The following is an 8,816-nucleotide window of genomic DNA, read 5'->3' as shown; positions in this document are numbered from 1 at the left end:
ACACTGCTTATCATTTCACATGCCAAGTAGGTATAAATATTTTAAATTCAGTAAAGTGGAAAAAAACACTCCCTTGCAGTGGATTAAAACTCTTGAGACTAGCCTGGGGTAGATGGGATGTTCTCTTAATGTAACTGTGAATACCTTGAGTTTTCCTGGTCTCTTCTTACATATGTGTGAGGAGGCTTTCAGGTAATGCCCTGCAGCCTGCTTGATGCATTGCAAATTGGTTTTGTCTCATATTTGTCTTGCTGATTGCTTTAGAAATAATATTCCAGACCACACTCAACTAACTTAAAACAAAACCAGCATACCTAAATATATTGGCTTCCCTCTCTTTAATCACCTTGGATGATATGCTCCAAACCCACTGTGATCAAGTAGATTCCAACTCAAAGCAACCCTGTATAGTGTTTCTGAGACAAATGGGAGAAGACAGTCTCATCTTTCTCCCACAGAGTGGCTAGTGATTTTAAACTGTCAACCTTGTGGTTAGCAGCCCAATGCCTAAACTACAGCAAATGCACAGTGGAGATTAATTATTATAGTTACATTTTGCATTTGTTTATCTGCCCTCTATGCCAAGCACTGTAATATACTTTTATTTCCTATCTTTGTATCTGTCACTATTCTTATTTTACAGCAAAGAAACTTGAGATTTAATAGATTTACTGAAAAACAAGAAAGAGAAAGAGAAGTCCGAAGAGGAGAAAGAAGAGGATGCGGTTAGGAAGAAGAGATTTTCTAAAGACCACACATTTTGAAATTCAAACTCTGGCTATTTTTTTTTTTTTTTTTAAGTTTTTACTGTGAATTGAGTGATAGTTGGCATGAGAGAACAATCTCTTCTGTGCATCGCCAATCAACAGTATTTGCTTCTAGTCTCTCTATTATTTTTTTTGGAGGGGGGTTGTACACAAAAACACTCAGGAATATATAATAATTTAAACAACCCTAGGGCACATTTTGCAAGCCTGCCTCCTGGCTGCCAGCACTCACTATTTCTCTTTCCATGAGTCTGGATTCCCCATCAGCTCTCTCTCTCTCTCTCTCTCTCTCTCTCTCCATGTCATCATCTCTGCCTCCATCTCTGGTGTCGCTGCTTCTTTGGATAGAGTCCTACATTCCACTCATGCTCTTCTCCCTTGATGGTCCTAGGGTCCTCTGTTTCTGGAATGTAAGATTACCTGCTTCCCCATTTTTATTACAAAATCTTTACAGTTGTGACAGTCGCAATTAGTCATGATAACAATTACTCACTGCTGAATCATGAGAATCTAATCCCCAGCTCTTTTCACCAGACCAGTCTACACAAGATGAAAACTATTCATCAAACTCGGGTTTCTGTGGCTTTGGCTCTGACTACAGTATTATTTCCAAAGGCATATGCATAATGAAAAAGTTTGGGACTGTTGGGGACTGTGGCTTTCCAGCTTTTAATAAGAAGCTAGAACAACAACAACAAAAAAGACTCCTGAAAGACATGTTGAAGGAGCAGACACGTGGAGACCAGGACCTTCAGTAGCAACTCACACTGGGTTTCCTGCTCACGATAAAGAAGCCATTGGCACCAGCGTGATTTTTAAAACAAGCTATTGACTTAGTGTCATGTTGTCTAAAACCATCGCCTTCACTTCTGTCATCAGAGTTCACACAAAGGAGTTTTCTTTGTTGAGGCTTAAAACCAGAATTCCTTTAAGGATGTTGAGATTTGAATCACTCAGTATCTGAAAAGAAAAAAAAAAAAAAAAGTCTCCTAAGGCCTCCTCTCAAATATAATATAGTCACAAACATCTGCTTTTTTGTTATTGTTGATATTCTTTCCTTCTGTAACAACTAAAGGGAGCATTTTTTTAGATCCCGGGGGTTGCTGTCCTTTTAAAGAAAGAGACACAGATATTTGACACTTTGTGGATTAAGGTTGGAGACACTGCAATAGTTTTAAAATAGTACTGAGGTTTTTTTTGTGAGAATCACCTGCATGTCAACAGAATTCTTTATTTGGTTTTTGTGTGTTGGTTGATGTAGCTGAAGTTCTGAACTGCATCCATTTAATAACCCTCAAAGTTGGTTTTAACTAAATTTTTTGAAGATCACTCTTTAACTTATGAAATAAACATGACCCCTATTCCTACACAGGCATTTATTCAACAAATACTTACTTAACACATGTTGTTATTGTTGTGTGCCATCGTGTCAGTTCCGAATTTTAGGAACCCTGTATATGGTTTCCAGGAGTGGCTGGTGGGTTTGAGCTGCTGACCTTGTAGTTACTAGTCCCGTGCTTATCCTACAGTGCCACACCAGGATTCCTGTTATGTGGCATATCTAGGCTTGTTGACACCCCTGCTATAGATGTGTGTAATTTGCATGCACAACAAAACTGAAACAATTCCAGGTTCTGTGTCATTTCCATGATTGGGCTTTCATAGGTTACATTTCAGAAGTAAATCGCCAGACCTTTCTTACTAGTTTGTCTAAGTCTGCAAGCGCCACTGGAATCTGCTCAACATCATAGTAACACAGAAGCCCCCACTGACAGATTGGTGGTGACTGGACATGAGATTCGTTGGCTTGAAATTGAAGCTCAGTTAGCCACAGGAAGGTGATAATTCTACCACTGAATGAGCACTATTCCAGGCTTGGTGATAGAAATATAGAAATAAATAACTACTACTCCAGTCCTGGTGTGGCACTGTGGGTTAATGCACCAGACTGCAAAGCTATTTGAACTGCAAGGTTGGTGGTTCAAGCTCACCAGCTGCTCCTTGGAAACAGCTTATACAGGGTTGCAATCGACTCGACAGCACTTAACAACAACTCCAGTCCTGGTGTAACACTGTAGGATCAGTCCTGCTAACTGCAAGGTCATTGGTTCCAACCCACTAGCCCCTCCTCGAAAACGCTATACATGGTCACTATGAGTTGGAATTGACTCAGTGATACTAAACAACAACAGAAACACCAATTCCAGTGTTCCTCAGTCTAGTGGAGGACACTGACAACTGAATGTGTGGAACCAGTTGTGGTAGTCCTTTGCCCTGGTTGCTTGGGGCCAGAGGAATGTCATCTAATTTAGTGCAGAATGGCAGTGATGAGAGTCTGAGAGGAAGTCAAAGACAACTTCTCTAAATAGTCAAGTTTTGGATGCTAGAGTTAGCCAGTTAAACAAAGAGGAAAAGGTCTTCAAACAACACTAACATCAAATTTAAAAATATAATTTAAAATAAAGAGGATGGATTCTGAAATTAAATTCCTAACTTTGAATCCTCACCTTACTTACTAGCTGTGTGACTTTGGGCAAATTACTTACCATTCATTCTGTATCTCCATTTTTCTAATCTGTGAAATAGGGGTAATCCTAGTAGCTACTGCAAAAACATACTGTGTGACTGAATTAAATTACTATGTGCATATAAAACGCTTACAGCTGTGCCATGATATTATTTGTTTGATGTTAATACAGAATTCAGTCATCAATCTGGTGCATTCAGGTTGGATGAGCTGAGAAACGGGTGAATTGATAATGGGAGTAGGAATCAATCTGACCTAGAAAGAATTATACAAAATCAGAGTTCTATATTTGCTCATTTAGTGTTGTCATTTTAGTTAGTTTGCTTGTTTTTTAATATTGATGTTATTGTCAGCTTCTACTCATACCTTCCCAGTATAGAGTTTCCAATGAGTGACTGGTGGGTTTGAACAGGTAACCTTGTGTTTAGCAGTCCAGTATTTATCCTACAGTGTCATGTTGTTGTCGTTAAGGGTTCTCCATTCAGTTCTGACTCCAGTTATCATATATAGGGTTTCCAATGGGTGGCTGGTGAGTTTGATCCACCGACCTTGCGGTTCAACTGACTTTATGAACCGGTACTTTTCCTACAGAGCTATACCAGGACACAAGGACCTTCTTTACTTGCATGTGATATTAATGATATTGTCTAATGATTTTCGCTTTCTATTTGGTCACCTCTCTTTGGAATTGGCAAAAATATGAATCTTTTCCAATCAGTTGGCTGTCTTCCAAATTTCTTGTCATAGATGAGTGGTTGCCTCTAGTAATACATCAATTGGTTGGAAGATTTCAATTTGCATTCCATCAATTCTCAGAGGCTTGTTCTTTGCCAAGGCTTAAAGTGCACTTTGGATTAATTCTTTCAGAATCATTGAATCTTGATCATGTGCTACCTATTCAAACAGCTGAACATCCACCATTTCTTTTGATACAGAGACTCTGTATGTTCCTTCCATCTTCATTTGAGGCTTTCTGTATCATTCACTACTTTGCCCATAGAATCCTTCAATATTTAAATTCAAGGCTTGGTTTTTTTCTTCAATTCTTGCAACTTGAGAAATGTTGAATATATTCTTCCCTTTTGGTTTTCTAACTCCCAGTCTTGGCATGTTTCATTTTAATGCTTTAATCTGTTCAGCTCCTTTACTTCCTCATTTCTTCCATTTACTCTAGCATCAATGTGGTGGAGAACAAGATTCAGAGTCGCTTTTGGCATCCACTTTGGTCTTTTCCTTCTTTTGCTTTCTTCCTGTGTGATGTCCTTGATGTCATCTATAACTCTCTTATTCTTTATTTATTAGTGTCAAATGCATCAAATCTGTTTTAGAGATGACTTCTAAATTCAGGTGGGATAAGTTCAAGGTCATATTTTGGCTCTAATGGACTTGTTTCAATTGTCTCCAGTTTTAGCCTGAACTTACATGTGAGCTATTCATGGCCTGTTTCTCAGTTTTCCCCTGGCCTTGTTTTGGCTGATGATATGGTGCTTTTCTATTTATGTTGTCAATTTAATGTCTGTGTATTCTGTCTTGTGAGGCTCACATGTATAGTCATTTTTTATGTTGTTTAAAATAGGTATTTGCAATGAAGAAGTCTTGCAAAATTCTATCATGTGATCTCCAGCATCATTTCTATTACCAAGGCCGTATTTTCCAACTACTCATGCTTTCTCTTTACTTCCAACTTTTGCATTTCAATCACCAATAATTAACAGTACATCTTGATTGCATGTTTGATCAATTTCAGACTGAAGAAGTTGGTAGAATTCTTCACTTTCATCAACACCTTTTTGTTGTTGTTATGTGCCATGGAGTCGGTTCCAATGCATAGTGACCCTGTACAGGGTTTCCTAGGCTGTAAATCTTTAAAAGAGCAGAAAGCCTCATCTTTCTCCCGTGGAACAGGTGGTATTTTTGAACTGCTGACCTTGAGATTCGCAGCCCCATTACGCTACCAAAGCAGCTGTTATAGTTAGATTTCCGTGTCAAGTTGGCTGGGGTAGGATTCTCAGTGGATTAGCAGTTAAGATGTTTTTAACTATGGTGAGATCTAATATGATGCAATTACCCCCATAATGTGATCTGATGTGACCAGCTCTTATCTGATGTGATTATCCTATGTGTTGCCAAATCATCACATCTATGATGTTAATGATGTCAGATTCAATGTACTGGATTAAGTTGTCTCTTGAGTCAAGCTCTTTTGAGATATAAAAGGAGGGAGAATGAGCAGAAAGCGACCTTTTACCACCAAGTTTGAAGATCCAAGGCTGGAGTGCATTCCCTCCTCTATGAAACTCCTAAATGCAGAGTAAAATTAAAGCCAACACATTTGGAGCTCGCTAAGGAATACTGTGCCTACAGATGCTGAGAAGAGACAAGGTCTTTCCTCAGAGCCAACAAAGAGAAAGCCTTCCTTCCCCATTACACCAAAAGCTGACACTCTGAATTTAGATTTCATACTCTGGACATATTATCAGGAAGGACCAGTCCCTGGAGAAGGACATCAAATTTGCTAAAGTGAAAGGACAGCAAAAAAGAGGAGGACCCCTAATGAGATGGATTGGAAACAACAATGGGCTCAATCATAGCAGCAATTGTGAGGATGACGTATAACCAGGAAGTATTGAGTTCTGTTGTGCATGAGGTTGCTATGGGTCAGAACCAACTTGATGGCATCTAACAACAACAACCAACTGTGAGACAATACATTTCTGGTTGTTAAAGCCACCCATTTGTGGTATTTCTATTAGAGCAGCATTAGATAACTAAGATAGCAGTCAAGCTCATTGACAAATTGCATCAACCTAGGATTCCTTAGAATCCCTAATATGACCTAATGTAAAGGCAATATATGAGTATTTTATGTTGTTGTTGCTATATGCTGTGGAGTCGGTTCTGACTCATAGCGACCCTGGACAGGGTTTCCGAGGCTGTAAATCTTTACCGGAGCAGAAAACTTCATCTTTCTCTTGTGGAACAGCTGGTAGTTTCAAACTGCTGACCTTAAGGTTCGCAGCCTTAATTCATAACCACTACCTACCAGAGTTTCTCATGAATATTTAGAGTCATGGAAACCTCAGCAACTATGTTTATTTACTTTATGTAATTTCTTCAGGTATATTCTCTTCAACTGTGTAATTGGTCTAGAATTATTAGAATTATATGTAACACTGTGTGAAAGCAACTAGCTTATTATCTGATTGCTAATATGTTTTCAATGAATGTTATTCATTCTTCAGCTAAAGATTGTTATTTGTAAGTGAAACATATTAATATAACCTTCTGTTTCAACTCATATTTCACTCTAATAAATAGACCAAGCCGTGTCTTGGAGAGTTTATTCATTATTCTGTATCATTACTACTACTAAGTTCTAAAACTTAAAGCTATTAAGTCAGTAGAAATTCATAGTGACCCTACATAACAGAGTTGTTGTTGTTGTTGTTGTTGTTGTTAAATGCCGTCGAGTCGGTTCCAACCATAGCGACCCTGAACAGGGTTTCCAAGGCTGTAAATTTTTACAGGAGCAGAAAGCCTCATCTTTCTCCCATGGAGCAGCTGGTAGTTTTGAACTGCTGACTTGCGGTTTGCAGCCGAATTTGTAACCACTACGCTACCAGAGCTCCTTACAGAACAGAGTAGAACTGCTTTATAGGATTATCTAGATTATTTTCTTTATGAAAGCAGACTGCCACATCTTCCTTCCTTGGACCAGCTGGTGGTTTCAAACCACGAACCTTTCATGTATCAGGTAAGCACTGTAACTACCATGCCAGAAGGACTCCTTCCACTGTTGTTATTAAGTGTCATCCAGCTGATAACAACCCTGTGTAGGGTTTCTCAGGAGCAGCTGGTGGATTTGAACCACCAAACTTGTCCTTAGCTACCCAGTGCTTATCCACAATCAAGAATCCACAATAATGGCAAGCATTACACCTGTGACAATTATTTCCTCTTCTTGACACATTAAAAATATGTTGTAGACTTCCTGTCCCCCCTGTGTTTCAGCGGGAATAAGTGTCTTGTTTCTCACAAACAAGTGAAATATGCCTTCCTTCTGGGCTGAGGTATTTAAATGTTGACTTCAGGCCCTTCAAAATTCTCTTTCTTCTGGTGTATCAACCATCAGCTGCTAGATCAGCTAAGGTTCATGAATGAATAAGCTGAATAAATCTTATTTATCAGTGAATGTATAGCAGGAGCAAGAAATCTTCTTTCTTGTTTTAACCCCTAAGATTTGAGGGCTGATTATTACGTTGTTTGAAATAACCTATCTTGACTATGATAATAATTAAAAGAGCAGCAACAACAACAATGGCAACATGGTTTATTGAGAGTTTACATGTGCCAAACACTTTGTACGGAAGCTTCTAATCCTCTCAGCAAGCCCCATTCTACTTTTACAGATGAGGCAACAAGTGCACTGAGAAGTTAGATAACTTGGTCATGGAGACAAACATTAACAAGAGGCAGAGTCAGGATATGAACGAAGAAAATTCAGTTATGGAGCCTAACTATGAAACTTTACTTTGTCTTGTGTGGTTTCCAATGATTGAGTAGCTTGCCAAAGGCTTTGGTAAATGTATATATTCTCACCTTTGGTTAGGTTTGACTTCAAGATCAATGTATTTTGTACTACTGTTGTTGTTGTTGTTGTTAAGTGCCATTGAGTTGGTTCTGACCCACAGCAACCCTGTATAGCATTTCTGAGGAGCAGCTGGTGAGCTTGAATCTCCAACCTTGCGGATCAAACCAACTTTGCAATCCAGCGCATTAACCCACAGCACCAATATCAAGAGGAAGAGAAAGCAAGAATTTCAGTGAAGCTAAGTTTGGAGTCCTGGTGTGGCACTGTGGGTTAATGCGCCAGACTGCAAAGTCATTTGAACAGCAAGGTCAGCAGTTCAAGCTCACCAGTCACTCCTCAGTTACCCTATACAGGGTCGCTATGGGTCGGAACTGATTCAACAGCACTTAACAACAACAAGTTGCTTTTACAGAGCTAAGTATTGTAGATAGAAATCTTTCACATCTCATGTTTTCTTTAAATTCAAGAATTAACCAAGAGTCCTAGAATGGTGTTGTATGGATTTCTAACCACAAGGTTAGTAGTCAAACCCACCAGTCACTCCTTGGAAACCCTATACAGGGTTGTTATGAACCAGAAGAAACTCAGTGGTACTTAACAACAACAGAACTAACTAGGAGCATTTCTACTTGGGAATTTTAATGGTTTAATTACATGAATCCTTTTAGAAAAAATAACACCTTTTATTGTTAGGTGACATTAAGTTGATTTTGACTCTTAACTACTCCATATGACCCAGCATAACTGTCCCATCATGTTTTCTAGGTTGTAATCTTTACAAGAAAATCCCTGCTGGTGCAGTGGTCACATGCTTGGCTGCTAACTGAAAAGTAGGTAGAAAGATGTGGCAATCTGTTTCCCTTGGAAACTCTATGGGGAAGATTTGGTGTGGTGCTGTGGAAGAAAGATGTGGCAATCTGTTTCCCTTGGA

General features: G+C 39.0%; 1 pseudogene; it reads right to left on the bottom strand.

Annotated features, from left to right (window-relative positions):
- Positions 1-1,649: 1,649 nt before the first annotated feature.
- LOC102828516 overlaps positions 1,650-8,816 on the bottom strand; it is a 9,594-nt pseudogene continuing 2,427 nt past the window's right edge.

The sequence above is a fragment of the Chrysochloris asiatica genome, unplaced genomic scaffold (assembly GCF_000296735.1).
Source record: "Chrysochloris asiatica unplaced genomic scaffold, ChrAsi1.0 scaffold00038, whole genome shotgun sequence".
Taxonomy (NCBI): Eukaryota; Metazoa; Chordata; class Mammalia; order Afrosoricida; family Chrysochloridae; genus Chrysochloris; species Chrysochloris asiatica.
This window is presented reverse-complemented; position numbering and strand designations above follow the sequence as displayed.